Source organism: Cryptomeria japonica, chromosome 10, assembly GCF_030272615.1.
Source record: "Cryptomeria japonica chromosome 10, Sugi_1.0, whole genome shotgun sequence".
Lineage (NCBI taxonomy): Eukaryota > Viridiplantae > Streptophyta > Pinopsida > Cupressales > Cupressaceae > Cryptomeria > Cryptomeria japonica.
This window is the reverse complement of record NC_081414.1, coordinates 422,550,706-422,565,365: the sequence shown is the minus strand read 5'-3', so window position 1 is coordinate 422,565,365 and position 14,660 is coordinate 422,550,706. Positions and strand designations below refer to the sequence as shown.

Below are 14,660 nucleotides of genomic sequence, written 5' to 3'. Positions count from 1 at the left end.
ATTGTGTGCGTTCTTGGAAAGTCTTATTTAAGCAACATATTGAAGATTTGCATGTTGTTAGACAGCCAAAATTTCTACAAAATCTTCTTCTTTCTGTATTTATGAGGGGTTTAAATGCTCTTATTAACTCATTGGTGCAATTTTCGACATACTCAATTTCATTGTTCGGTTATAAATTCATCCATCCATTAACACTTAAAACATTAAATTTAGATTTAAACAAGCAAATAACACAAAATAACATTCAGGAGACCTGGATTTAAATTTAGATTTAAAGAACCAAAGAACAGATAAGAATAGATGTTTAGTAAAATAGTAAATTTATAACTTACGAGTTTATGTATTTTTAGAAAGCATTCAACAGAAAATTATTTTACTGCTGATTTTATCTTGTTTCCATAAGCAACAATATTGAACAATGCCACATAACCGTTAACATCAATGAGACGAGTAGGTGGAAATTATGATGTATTAAAAACCTTCATTTGTATTCAAAGAGACGTTAAAGAAGAAAGATAACAAGGCATATAATGGACATGCACAATTTGATCAGTATAAAAGCAATTTTTACATCTCCATCAACAAACGTATATAACATCAAACCAAACAACTTGCATGCAACTGAGTTACAACTGACATTATTCCCAAGCTGGAGGCTCCATGTCTTTAATTATTTTCTAGTTAGGCCAAATAAAGCATAGCATTCCTTGTAATGCAACGAGTTATACATGGACGGAAATTGCATGTTCAGACATCATAATGCGAAGAAGCAACTCTACAAAGAAGCAATAAACAACCTAAACTTATACTTGTCATCTATGACATCAACAAATTTCAAATGTGTTACTATAGACTTGAAAACAAGAAATGTCCATGAAAAGAATTCTACTGAACAACACTTGTACATTTTTTTTTGTTTTTTTGTTTTTTACAAAAGAGACTTTGAGCACCCTATAGGTATCGATGATATACATAGAGACTCGGAAATATCAACTGGACGTTTCATCTTTACAATCTAGTGCATCAAAGATTTATATCTGGCAATGTTGGGAGAGATCCTATTTGCGTTTTTCTTATTGCACCACACCTGTGTGCAAATATGATAGCCTCTTGCATCTTGTGATCATACTGAGAAAGGAAAAAATAACCCAAAACCAACATCTCTTGCACCTCTTGCTCCTGTTCTCTCAGTTGCCTTCAGCGAAATGCTAGTGACCAGTCCACTAAACAACTGGTAGAGATCCCCCACAAAAAACAAAAAAACACAAAGTCAATACTTAAAAAAATAGCTAATCTAATTCCATCAATGACACGTGTAGATTAAATTGAATGTTCATCAAAAGTAACATGGGCCATTTTGGGAGGTGTTTCATACCGACCTTGGTATAATGTTTGCAGCCCTTTTTTTGGTCAAAAAAGTTAGAACCAGTAATGTTCGTCCAGGGTGCCAAACGAAGATGAGAATTTTTTTTTCTTTTTACGTCCCCACCTATATGGAATTCTACCTCCACATCACACAATTGAAACAATTGCATAAATAACATACAAACAATACACAATGTGTTTCTCACATATTCCATATGGAAAACACAATTTGCATCTCACACAATAATCGAAGAGTACAAGCTTATTCAACAATGCAAGAAAATAATGATATTTGAACAATAAAACAAGAGTACATCGACAATTAAACAAACAATACAGTGATATCCAACAATATGTGAAACAAATTGTTCACCTGAAGTAAACAGATGGTGTCTAGAAATATCCAACCAACAATATGTGAAAAAAATGTTCACATTTATAACCAAAGTAATCAAACATACTAACTAAAACAAATTGTTCAGTTGAAGTAAGCAAGTGTCTAGAAATGTCAAATCAAATATTGAGAGGGGTACACAATAAAATAATATATTCATCATCTCCTCCACTGTCTAGTTTGTGCAACAGAGGAAATGCCTTTGTAGAATCTACTTCTTTTCCTAGGGTTATTATGTATCTCGGGAGGCGTGATTCCAAGGGATCGAAGCCTTGCGCTTGACCACCTTCCAACGGTAGGCTTCTTCACGGGCACTTTCTTCGTCTTCACATAGTGGAGGTCATCATCCTACACGAACCCACAAACAATATAGATGAGTAGCACCAATACAATAGGAACATGCCCAATAAATATGTTGTTGTAACATATATGAAGAAAAATATGAGATGTACCACAAGCTATTTTTCCAGCATGTTGGTGATCGAGGGGTGTTGCTCTTGCAACAATCCACAAAGAAAATAGATGAGAGGCGCCGATACAACAAGAACTTGGACAATAAATAGGATGGTACAATGCATATAAAGGAAAGAATGAGACGTACCAAAGGCTGCTCTACGAATGATACCATCGTGTTGGTATTCACAAGGTGTTCATCCTACACGAAACCATAGAGAAAACATATGAGTTGCACCATTACAATAAAATCTTGCACAATAAATATGCTGGTACAATGGATATAATAGAAAGTATGAGACATACCATAGGCAACTCCATGGGTGATTTCTTTGTGGTGGCGGTCGAAAGGGGTTCATCCATCGCATCGTCAAAGGTGAGGTGCGCATCCTACAAGAAATCATAAATAGTACAAATAAGTTGCGACATCATAATAGGAACTTGGCCAATGCATATGCCAGTAAAAGGTGTTGGCAAGAGACATTGCATTGATGATCGAACACTGCATTGATGATCATATGTTGTCATTGATGGAAACTTGAGTCAGATATCCAATCCGCAATTCATGATTCATTCATATCGGAAGATTGATTGAGGTACAGTTAAAAGAATGGGTCATCCGATAGAGTGTACAGTGTTGTGGTTGGCAATTCAGTTATGTTTAATATTTGGTGTTGCGAATCTCAGAGATGTATTATGGATGTGTAAATTGCCTTATTCCAAGTTTGTGTGCTTCCGTGTTGAGTCTTGGGTGAGTTGGAATCCAGTAGACAGGTTTTCTGTTAGAACAATGCTTATCAACAGTAATGTGTGAAGATTCATTGTGCGGATCGTGCAGAGTGATTTTGGCTGTTGGTTGTGTGTGTTGGCAAGACACTATTCCGATGAAGATTGATGTATAATTGATGCTTAGGAGTTGTCATTGATGGAAACCTAGTTAATAAATTATATTCGGTGTACAAAGATTTGATTTACCAAAAGTCATATTGTTCATAAGGCATAAGTTTGGAAGGTGGAACACTGTAAACGATAGAGCATATGTACAGTTTGCATATCTTGACTTTAGTTGTGTAACTTTGGTTGCAGCGATAGAGGCAGTTGATTCGATGTTCGAGGCAAATTATCTTTTAATCCTAATATCCAATGTTGATTCTTGAGAGAGATTGAAGGTCCAATATCCGGTAATTCAATTAGAACAGAGCTATTTTGGTGTAACATGTGATGCAAAATCTTTGGGTTGATTTTGATGATTGGTTTTGTGTTCGAGGTGATTGGGCCAACTTGTGTGAATCTTTTTATCATTCTGTTTAGGTCTGCATGTGGATTTGTGGACGGATTGAGCCGACTTAAGGTTACAAGTTTCATGTTTCGTGTTATGTAGTTTTTGGAAGCTGACATGAGAAATGATTCATTTTGATGATGCAAATATATAAGACCGATCCATTTGAGGGTTTTGATTGATGAGATAGGTATGAGAAGTCTGTATGAGCGAATGTGCGAAGTTTGGTGAATGTGATTGGAGGTTTAGGTGCTCTGGTGTATGACAGAGCAGGAAAACAAAGCAGATAAGAACAGTTGCAGAAGTCAATTTGAGCCTAATCGGAACTTATTTTTGGCTTTTGTAGATGATATACTTTAGTTCATTCATTATTGTAATCAGTTGTAATTTCTTGTAAGGTAGTGAGCCTTCCTTCGGGTTGTAGCCCTATTTTTTATTTGAGCTCTAGGTAGTGTGCCTGAATGCAAGTGCATTCCCTTCATGTAATATTATAATACTCTTGGCCATAGTATAATAATATTGTGGGTTCAAATCTCACTATGGTTTTTCCCTTTCCAAGTTTCCATGCAAAAATATTGGTGTTATGGTTGTGTGGTTGATTGCTTTATGTTTCTGCACTTTACTTTCATTCTTATGCATCCGATGGGTTTAAGAATCAAATTAATAAGTTTGTAAATTGCAAAACAATGATTCACCCCCCTCTCAGTGTTCATTGATTCCAACAATTGGTATCAAAGATTAGTTCCTCAGAAGAAGCCTAACAACTTAAGGAAGATCCAGAAGATTGAATCAATGGACTATGGTTTGCAGAAGCAACTTACTGTGGTACTTCAAGAACTTGATGCAACTATGAAATAGAAGAGCAGCTTGAGAAGAAATTTGGAAGCAACTGAAAATTTCATTGAATCTTTGAAAGAACAAGTCAACACATCTAGAGAGAAAAGAAATGAACTGATGGATAAACTCAAGGAGAAAGAAGAACAAAGCATTGACAATCAAGCCCTACAAGACAAGACAAATGAATGTGAGAAGCTTACTAGAGAGAATGCAGTCCTGAAGAATGAAATGCAATCCATTGTGATGAAGCTGACAAAGGAGATTGAAGACAAAAGGAAGAATGAGGAAAATATGACTCAGTCATTGAAGGATAGATCTCATGAATGTTGCAGATTGAACTATGAGAATGATCAGTTGAAACTTGAATCGGTGCAATCCAAGAATGATGGACAAGAACTTGAAAGGCAGATCATAATTCTAAGAGATGGGCTTTCTATTGCTAATGAGTACAAAGAAAAATTCAATTCTATCTCAGTTCGGTTAGATGAGATGCTAGAAAGTCAAAGACATGGGAAAGACATGCGAGGAATTGGATATGAGAAAGGAGAATCCTCTGGTGCTGGACAAAGCAATCATCAAAAGAACAAGAGACATCTGGTAAGACAGACTAATGCCTATAAATTCAAAGGAAAATGTTTTGTTTGTGGAAAATTTGGTCATATGGAAAGTCAATGCAGACATAAGATGAATAGTAGGATGATGAATAATGGTTCTACCTTTATTGTTCAATGTTTCATATGCAACAACTTGTTGGCATTTGCATGAAGATTTCATTAATGATATGCTATGTTGTTATTGATGTCAATTAACCGGTAATGATATTGTTGATATTGTTGTAATATTATTTTGTAACTGATAGGATGAGCTAGTGAAGGAAACTATAACCGGTAGGAAGAATTTATGGAGTGAACCAGTATTGCTATATATTGGAGAGTTGAACCGGTAACCGGTAAACCCTACTTGTTGTTTTTGATAAACCTTGACCAATTAAGTTTGGTGAATTGGTTATATTGGTTTACAATCTGATGATGAGCGACAATGATTATGACACGTATGATTATTGTATGAAGACAATTTCAAGTGATTTTGGCGCGTTGATGTAACAATTTTTGTCTAGGGAATGAGCAAGTATACTGCATATAATACAGAGCACGTGATGAGTTAATAAGATCGATGAAGCGGTGATCAAGGAGCGATCGAGGTTTTCTTGATTGATGTGCAGAGATTGGTATGTAATCTAATGATCATACTTGAACCGACTTGTTTGTAATCTCTATGATAATTAGGTTTTTGTTGTGTTACCGACCTAATTGATTTGTTTATAAGATCGATGAAGTTGTTTAGTTTCAGTGTTGGCAAAGATCAGTTGAGTGTGTGGTTGCCGAACCAGATGACGTATCTGTGGTTTGAGTAAAGGCAAATAGGAGCATGGAAATGATCTGATTAAGCAAGTGTAGTGCTATTAAGACAGATCAACAATCTCCTGTTGTTTTCTAACAATTACAACATAATTGAAATCCCCTAACTGGGTAAGCTCTAACAAGCTTAGTGTTATTCAAATCCTCTAATAAGGTGATCCATTAGCTTGGATTTTCAAATCCTCTACCGAGGTTACTCCTTACAGGGTATTGCTTCTAACAAGGTATTGTAGTCAATCCATTAACCGGGTGGTCCCTAACAGGATCTATTCTTAACAAGACTTTTGTAAAGCTTTAACATGATAGGCTCCTAACAAGGCAAACTTCAGAAGAGTTCGGATAGTTATCTTGTGATTCTCATCTCACAGTGGTTTTTCCCATTTGGGTTTCCACGTCAAAAATATTTGTGTCAAGTGGTGAATGTTTTTGTGGTTATGTTCTTATGGTTGATTTACTTAACTACTTTGATAAGTCATGATAACCGGAAGCATTGAGAAATGAAGTCTGTTGACATATGAAAAAACATTTGGATGTTTATGAGTTTGAAGTTGTTTATTGTTAATTTGTTGTAACAATCAACTGGTTTATCTTATGAGTTTTTATCTTGACAATGGTATTACATTGATAGTTCTAAGTTTACTTTGAGAGATTGATTTTGAGATTGGTGAAGTTAGTATCAATTTTTCTATCTACTGATTCACTGCCCCCCTCTTAGTAGTTGACCAGATACTTATTCTTTCATCAGACCATCACAACTTTGGTCATAAGTCAAACATGTGCAGAACAATGATGAATAATTTTGAGAATAAGAGATGCTATGCTTGTGGAATGTTTAGACAGATTTCTAATCAATGCAGAATGAGACAAAATCAAATGAACTTCAGACCTATACAAGGAAATGTTGTTTTCTATGCATGCAACAAATCCGACCACATTGCAAAATATAGCATAAACAATTATGTAAGCAAGAATGCTCCGGTAGACAGGAACAAATCAGATGAAAAGGGAAAAGAAAAGGTTGAAGAAGTTAGAGAGAAGAATAAGAAGATGTTGGTTAAGAAGGAAGATTCAAATGTTCAGAATGGCTCCACACCTGATTCCGGTGTTGGAACATCATCCGGTAACTAAGACAGTTTGGCCTTAGGGGGAAGTTTTTCATGCAGATCTTTAAAACCCCCTTTTGGAGATCTATAACTAGTCGAGGATGGTTGCAGATGATGGAGATTAGCTGTGCAGTTGATATGCAGAAGATTACATACCTATCTGAGTATCCGGTGATGAATTCTTGAAGAAATAGGGTATCCGAAAAGCCTTTAGGGTTGTGCATTTATTACAACTTAAAGTTAGGTTTTCAGTGGATAAAAAGGAATTTCTATCATTCATTCTTCACATTGCGAATGAAGAGAAAGAGAAGAAGAGTAAGGCGAATGAGATTGAGTAGTGATAACTGAGCTTGAAGTGATTCCTAGCATATGGTTGAATTTGAGAAGGAATTTACTCGTGTACAAGCTATTTTTCATACCCTAATTTCAAAATGGCATTTGCATCTGGTGTTGCAACTGTTAAACAACTTAGATAACCTGAGGACAACTAAGAGGTGGGGGGGGGTGAATTAGTTGTCACCTGATTATAGAACTTTAAGCATTTAAATCCTTATTACCAGAACATATTAACTTAATACCAAAATGCATAAACCAAATACCAGAATGAGTGATAAATCATTTAAACATAAACATAAATCACAGAATAGTTACCATCCATCCATAACACATGACACCAAGATTTGTACATGGGAAACCCGGTGAAGGGAAAAACCACGATGGGAAGCCTACCCACAGTCAGATAATACTTCTACAGTAAGTACGTGAATACAATATGAGGGGCCTACACATGGAGGAAGGCCAACAACCTAGAGCGCACTACTCATCACAAAAAGGAGCCTCACTGACTACATAAACATCAGACTACAATCCAAAAAGAAGAGTGAACTGCAAGTATAGAATCTCCTATGCCTGAGTACAGTTTCGATTAAGCTCAATACCAGAGGCCTTAAACTTCTCTTATAAAACCAATTCGATCACCTATGATCGACCAATTCTTCTGCATATCATTACAACATTATTCGCACCCAGATAACGATAATCCCATATGCCCATACCATACATGATCTACAAAGAGATCTTACATCATATTTATACCAACCCGGGACCTAAACAATTAGGTTGGCCACCTAAAAGATAATACAATAAGTACACAATATAAACCCATAATCCAATGATCAACCAAGTTGTCTTAGGCCAAAAACAATGTAAACCAATCATTAAATCTTTTCGATAACACATTAGGAACATCCTCCAACACGTTACATAAACCGGTCCATAACCTAAATAACACTGGACCCAAAATAGGTCGCCATAAACCAAATCCTACACCACCGATGAACTGGAACACGGAAAAGATAACCAACAACATCCTAAAAGCCATCTAGAAGCCACACCAACACCACTTATCACATGCATCAAAAGATCTTCAACAAAGCTCTATCGGTAAAACCCTTACCGGTGACCAAAAGGCTTACTAGAACAAATGATAGCTCCCAAGTCATCAAATCCCGAACCAACTGATCATGATACACATCTAAATAGAATGAATGACAGATCCAAACCAATTCCATAAACCAAAGCATACTGGATCCTACCAGATCAATATCATAATCAACCACTCTATTGGAACCAACCAGAAACTGGTAAACAACCAAAACAACCGGTGTTGCCATGAATGACAAAACATCAATGCAACACATAATCAATTCCTCCAAATTGCCAACAATCTCCTCCTTTGGCATTGATGGCAACACTAGATGTAAAAAACATCCAAGTGCCAAGAAATGCCAAACAAGTCTCCCCAAATGGAAGACAACCAACAATCTCCCACAAAATGATATAGCAATGAAGTTCTGAACCAAACTCTCCCTTTGACTAATATTCTGTTAAGCTCTATTTTTCACATTTATCTCTCCCCCCTTGACATCAATGCCATAAATCTGACATAAACATCAAAGAAAAATCATAATTCCTCTGAATCTTACAACTAACTACTCCCCCTAAGTAGTAACACCACCACATCAATCCGAGATGAGTAATAATTCTGATAATGCATACTAGACTGATGTTAATCAACATCACTCAGGTCTCTATCGGAGGGGAAAAAACCCCCAATCTGTCTCTGAAGTACTCAAATGATTCTTTAGGCAAAGGTTTAGTGAAAATGTCTGCAATCTGCTCTTTAGTGTTCACATAAACCAGTCTGACTTCATTTGCTTCCACCTTCTCCTTCAAAAAGTTATACTTGATAGATATGTGCTTTGTCTTAAAATGAAATACTATATTCTTTGATATATCAATAGCAGTAGAGTTATCATTGTGAATAACTACCGGTTCATTACAATCCACCTTTATATCCTTCAACATTTGCTTCATCCATAGAACTTGTGTACAGTTAGTAGCAACATCAACATACTCAACTTCAACAGTAGATAAAGAGGTGCATGACTACTTGTTGATCCATGAAACAAGTTTCTTTCCAAGAAAGAAAGCTCCACCAGATGTGCTCTTCCAGTCATCAACATATTCACAGCCCAATCTGCATCTGTATATGCACATAATGTAAAGTCATCATTTTTAGGATACCACAAACCATATTCAGTTGTTCCTTGCAAATACCCGAAAATCCTTTTTACTGCAATCTCATGATTTTCTCTAGGATCACTCTGATATTTTGATACAATACAAACTACATTCATTATATCTAGTTGAGTCTGAGTCAGATATAACAAACCACCAATCATAGACTTGTACCTAGTAGGATTTACCGATATAGATGCACCATTCTTTGTCAATTTCTCACTTGTAACCATAGGAGTACTAACCGGTTTACAATTTTCCATACCAAATTTCTTCAACAGCTCTCTAGCACACTTAGTTTGATAGATGAAAATACCTTTATCAGTTTGAGTAATTGCAAACCTAAGAAAAATTTCATCTCCCCAATCATAGACATCTCAAATTCATTCTTCATATTGTTAGAGAATTCCATACACAATTTATCTTCACCTCCAAAAATGATATCATCAACAAAGAGCTCAATAATTAATATGTCATCATCAATGATCTTATAATATAAATTATTGTCAGCATTACCTTTAGTGAAATCAAGCTTCAAAAGATATTTATCCAGTCTTGCATACCAAGCTCTAGGGGCTTGTTTCAATCCATATAAAGCTTTTCTTAACCTGCAAACCATGTTTTTGTCATCTGAAAGTGAAAATCCATCAGGTTGCTCAATATAAACTTCCTCTTTCAAGATCTCCATTCAGAAACAGACACTAAACATCCATCTAATAAACCTTGTTATTCTTATGAGTAACATAAGCAAGAAATAATCTCACAGCTTCAATCTTAGCTACCTATGCAAAGGTTTCATCATAATCAGTTCCTTCCTTCTGAGAATATCCTTTACAAACCAATCTATCTTTATTCCTCACAACTTGTGCATCCTCATTCAATTTATTCCTGAAAACCCATTTAGTTCCAATAACATTTTTTATTATTGGGCCAAGGAACTAAAGTCCATGTGTTATTCTTTTCTATCTGATCCAATTCTTCTTCCATAGTTGTCATCCAATATTCATTTTTACAAGCTTCAATTACTAATGCCGGTTCAACTTGATAAATAAAACATACCTCATCAACTGCCAACCTTCTTCTTGTCATCACTCCTTTTCTTTTGTCTCCAATGATCTGATCTTCAGAATGATTCAACCTTACATACCTAGGAGTCTTTTAATTTTCTGTTCCTTTGTCTTGATCTTCAGTTACTGTTGAATTTTCTGATACTGTTAGAGTAACTGGTTCAACATTTTGTTCTGGTATAGGTGCTACCGATTCAGTTATGATCATTTCCACTGACGGTTCTCTCTCATAAGTTCTGACTTGAATTATGTTCTGCTCATCCACCTTGACATTTGTGCTCTCCAAAATTCTCCGCAATCTTTTGTTATAACATCTATATGCTTTGCTTTCATTATAATAACCAAGAAACATTGCTTCATCACATCTAGGATCAAAATTTCCAATGGAATCATCTCTTTTGATATAACATTTACTACCAAAGATTCTAAAATACTTAACTGTCGGTGTATGACTATACCATAACTCATAAGGTATCTTACCAGTATCTCCTTTGATATGAACTTTGTTGAATGTGTATACCACCGTGCTTACAACTTCTCTCCAGTAGATACGAGGAAGATTAGCTTCCATCATCATAGTTCTAGTTGCATCCAAGATAGTTCTGTTCTTCCTTTTCATAACTTCATTCTGTTGAGGTGTCCGGGGTGCAGACAACTATCTCCTTATCCCATTCTTCTCACAATAGCTGTTAAATTCACCAGATGTGAATTATCCACCCCGATCTGACCTTAAACATTTAATCTTCAATCATATCTTTGTCTCAACTTTAGCTTTAAATATTTTAAACTTTGCAAATGCTTCAGACTTCTCCCTTAGAAAAGTAACCCACATCATTCTTGAATAGTGATCAATGATTAGCATGAAATATCTATCACCCTGAAAAACTTTTGATTCTAGCAGGACTACACAAATCAGTATGAATAAGACCAAGAACATTATTAGATTTGTCTTGTATACTCTTGAAAGAAATTCTGAATTGCTTTCCCATTTGACATTCCTTACATATCGGATTATAGGGCTTTACAATCTTAAGTATATCTCTAACTACCTTATTATAACTGATCTTCACAATGCAATCAAAACTCACATGACACAACCTCTTATGCCATAGCCAACTCTCATAAATTTGTGCAATCAACCATGTCTTCTCACCGGAGTTCAAATGAAAGATATTACCTTTAGTCTGTGTACCAGTTGCAATTTCCAATCTAGATCTGTTGATAATCTTGAATTTTCCATCCTTGAACTGTAACTGAAATCCCTTATCCACCAACTGTCCTACACTCAAAAGATTATGCCTTAAACCTTAAACATAATAAACATTATCAGTGTTATGCTTACCATCCAATGATATTGTTCCTTTTCCCTTGATCATACATGCTTTGCCATCTCCAAATCTAACCTGACCACCATCAAATTCTTGCATAGATAAGAACTTCTTTTTATCTCCAGTCATATGATGTGAACATAAACTGCCAATTACCCATTCATCCTTGTCTTCAATTTTAGCAGCAAGGGCCTTCTCTTCAGGTACCAGATCATCTTCCTTGATAGCCAAAAATACCCATTCCTTTCCATTACCGGATCCACTAGCTTAATCTTGTGACGATTCATCATCAGAATCAGTCACACCTTCCTCATCCACATAGTAACATGATTTGTCTTTGTTTCTCCTATACTTATGCTTGTTTTGATAATCATGATTAGGCCTAAAAGATCTTCTATCTCTTTCTTCAAATCTTGAAGTCCTTTCAGGACATCTAGATGCAAAATGACTTATCTTATTACATGCAAAGCATTTAAAAGGCGATTTTCCTTCATACTTACTTCCTGTCGGTCCTTTTGGTACTCTTCTAGCAAATATGGCTTCAAGTTGCTCAACCTCTTCATCTTCTTTCTTAATATCCTCTAGTTCCTTCACATATAAATCTTTCCAATCACTCTTGCCGGTAGATGATGTAGATGCATGAAAAGCATGTTCAGATTTAAGAGCTCCGGAAGGTCCAAATTCCTCAAGCTCAAAGGCATACAATTTCCCAACTAAGGTATCCCTATTAACAAAGGTGTTTGTGATAGTTCTAAGCTCATTAATTGTAGTAGCCTTCATCTTACAAGCTGGTGGAAAAGCTCTCCGTACTTTAGAAACTATTTCATCTTCGCTCAGAGATCCAACACAACATTGAATGCCCAAAGCAATCTCATTAACTCTCTCCATAAAAGCAATAATCCTTTCATCTTCTTCCATCTTCAGGTTCTCATACCTCACCTGATAACCATCAAGTTTAGCAATTTTAACAAGAGGGTCACCTTCATTCAGAGTCTCCAATTTGTACCATATAGCCTTTGCAATTGATTTGTCAATTAGTCCCATTATTTGCTAATCAGAAAGTGCACACAAAAGGGCTTCTCTAGCTCTACAATCATTCTCAAGCTCCTTATCTAGACCTTCCAGAAGAGGATTGCCAGATGCCGGATTAAATGATGTAACACCATTCTCAGTGATCTCTCAAATTTCCTTTCCAAGACATCTCAAATGAGTCTCCATCTGAATCTTCCATACCCTGTAATTTGTTCCATCAAGCCTAGGAATTTCTCTCTAGAAAACAACAACATATGAACTTGAACTGCTAGATGCCATAGGATCTTCCTCAAGTGATTAAGCTTCCGCAGAGAGGACCAAGCTCTGATACCAATTGTAAGATAACTCAGATAACCGGAGGACAAATGAGAGGGGGGGTTGAATAAGTTGTCACCGGATTATAGAACTTTAAGCATTTAAATCCTTATTACCGGAACACATAAACTTAATACCGGAATGCATAAACCAAATACCAGAATGATTGATAAAGAATTTAAACATAAACATAAATCTTAGAAATCCATAACATATGACACCAAGATTTGTACATGGAAAACCCGGCAAAGGGAAAAACCACAGTGGGAAGCCTACCCATAGTCAGATAATACTTCTACAGTGAGTATGTGAATTCAATATGAGGGGCATGCACATGCAGGAAGGAAGACAACCTAGAGCACACTTCTCATCATAAAAAGGAGCCTCACTGACTACATAAACATTAGACTACAAGCCGAAAAGAAGAGTGAATTGCAAGTATAACATCTCTTATGCCTGAGTACAATTTCGGTTAAGCTAAATACCGAAGGCCTTAAACCTCTCTTACAAACCCAATTTGATCACCTATGATCGAGCAAACCTTCTGCATATGATTACAACATTATTCACACCCAGATAACCATAATCCCATATTCCCATACCATACATGATCTACAAAGAGATCTTACATCATATTTATACCAACCCAGGACCTAAACAATTAGGTCGGCTACCTAAAAGATAATACAATAAGTTCACAACATAAACCCAAAATCTAATGATCAACCAAGTCATCTTAGGGCAAAAACAATGTAAACCAATCATTAAATCTTCCTGGTAATGCATGAGGAATATTCTGCAACACGTTACAGAAACCGGTCCATAACCTAGATAACACCGGACCCAAAATAGGACGCCATAAACCAAATCCAACACCATCGATGAACTAGAATACGGACAAGATAACCAACAACATCTTGAAAGCCATCTAGAAGCCGCACCAACACCACTTATCATGTTCATCAAAAGATCTTCAACAAAGCTCTGTCGGTAAAACCCTTACCGGTGACCAAAAGGCTTAGTAGAACAAATGATAGATCCTGAGTCATCAAATCCTGAACCAACTGATCATGATACACATTTGAATAGCATGAATGATAGATCAAAACCAATTCCATAAACCAAAGCATACCGGATCCTACCAAATCAATATCATAATCAACCACTCTACCGAAACTAACCGAAAACTGGTAAACAACCAAAACAACTGGTGTTGCCATCAATGCAACACATAATCAATTCCTCCAATTGCCAACAACAATCCCATTGGTAGTTGATATTACTAAGAGAGCAAGGCCATTGTTCAAGTAACATCCATTCAAATCTGTTGAAGATGATCCAGAAGGTGCATTTTCCTCTATCTCATATGGCATGCTGCATAATGAAGATATTAGGGCATATATTTAGTGTAATATCGAGGAGCTTGGAAATGAGGACATGCTATCACTATAAACCAAACATATGATGGATGGAATGGGGAATCTGAAGC

The 14,660-nt window shown here is 36.0% G+C and overlaps 1 long non-coding RNA gene across 1 annotated transcript; it reads right to left on the bottom strand.

Moving 5' to 3' along the window:
• Positions 1-681: 681 nt before the first annotated feature.
• On the bottom strand, positions 682-1,495 carry LOC131034118 (uncharacterized). The gene is made up of 2 exons (XR_009103744.1): positions 1,380-1,495; positions 682-1,231 (listed from the first exon to the last, which is right to left on the bottom strand). It is a non-coding gene; the product is annotated as an uncharacterized LOC131034118 (long non-coding RNA).
• Between the last annotated feature and the right edge of the window lie 13,165 nt (positions 1,496-14,660).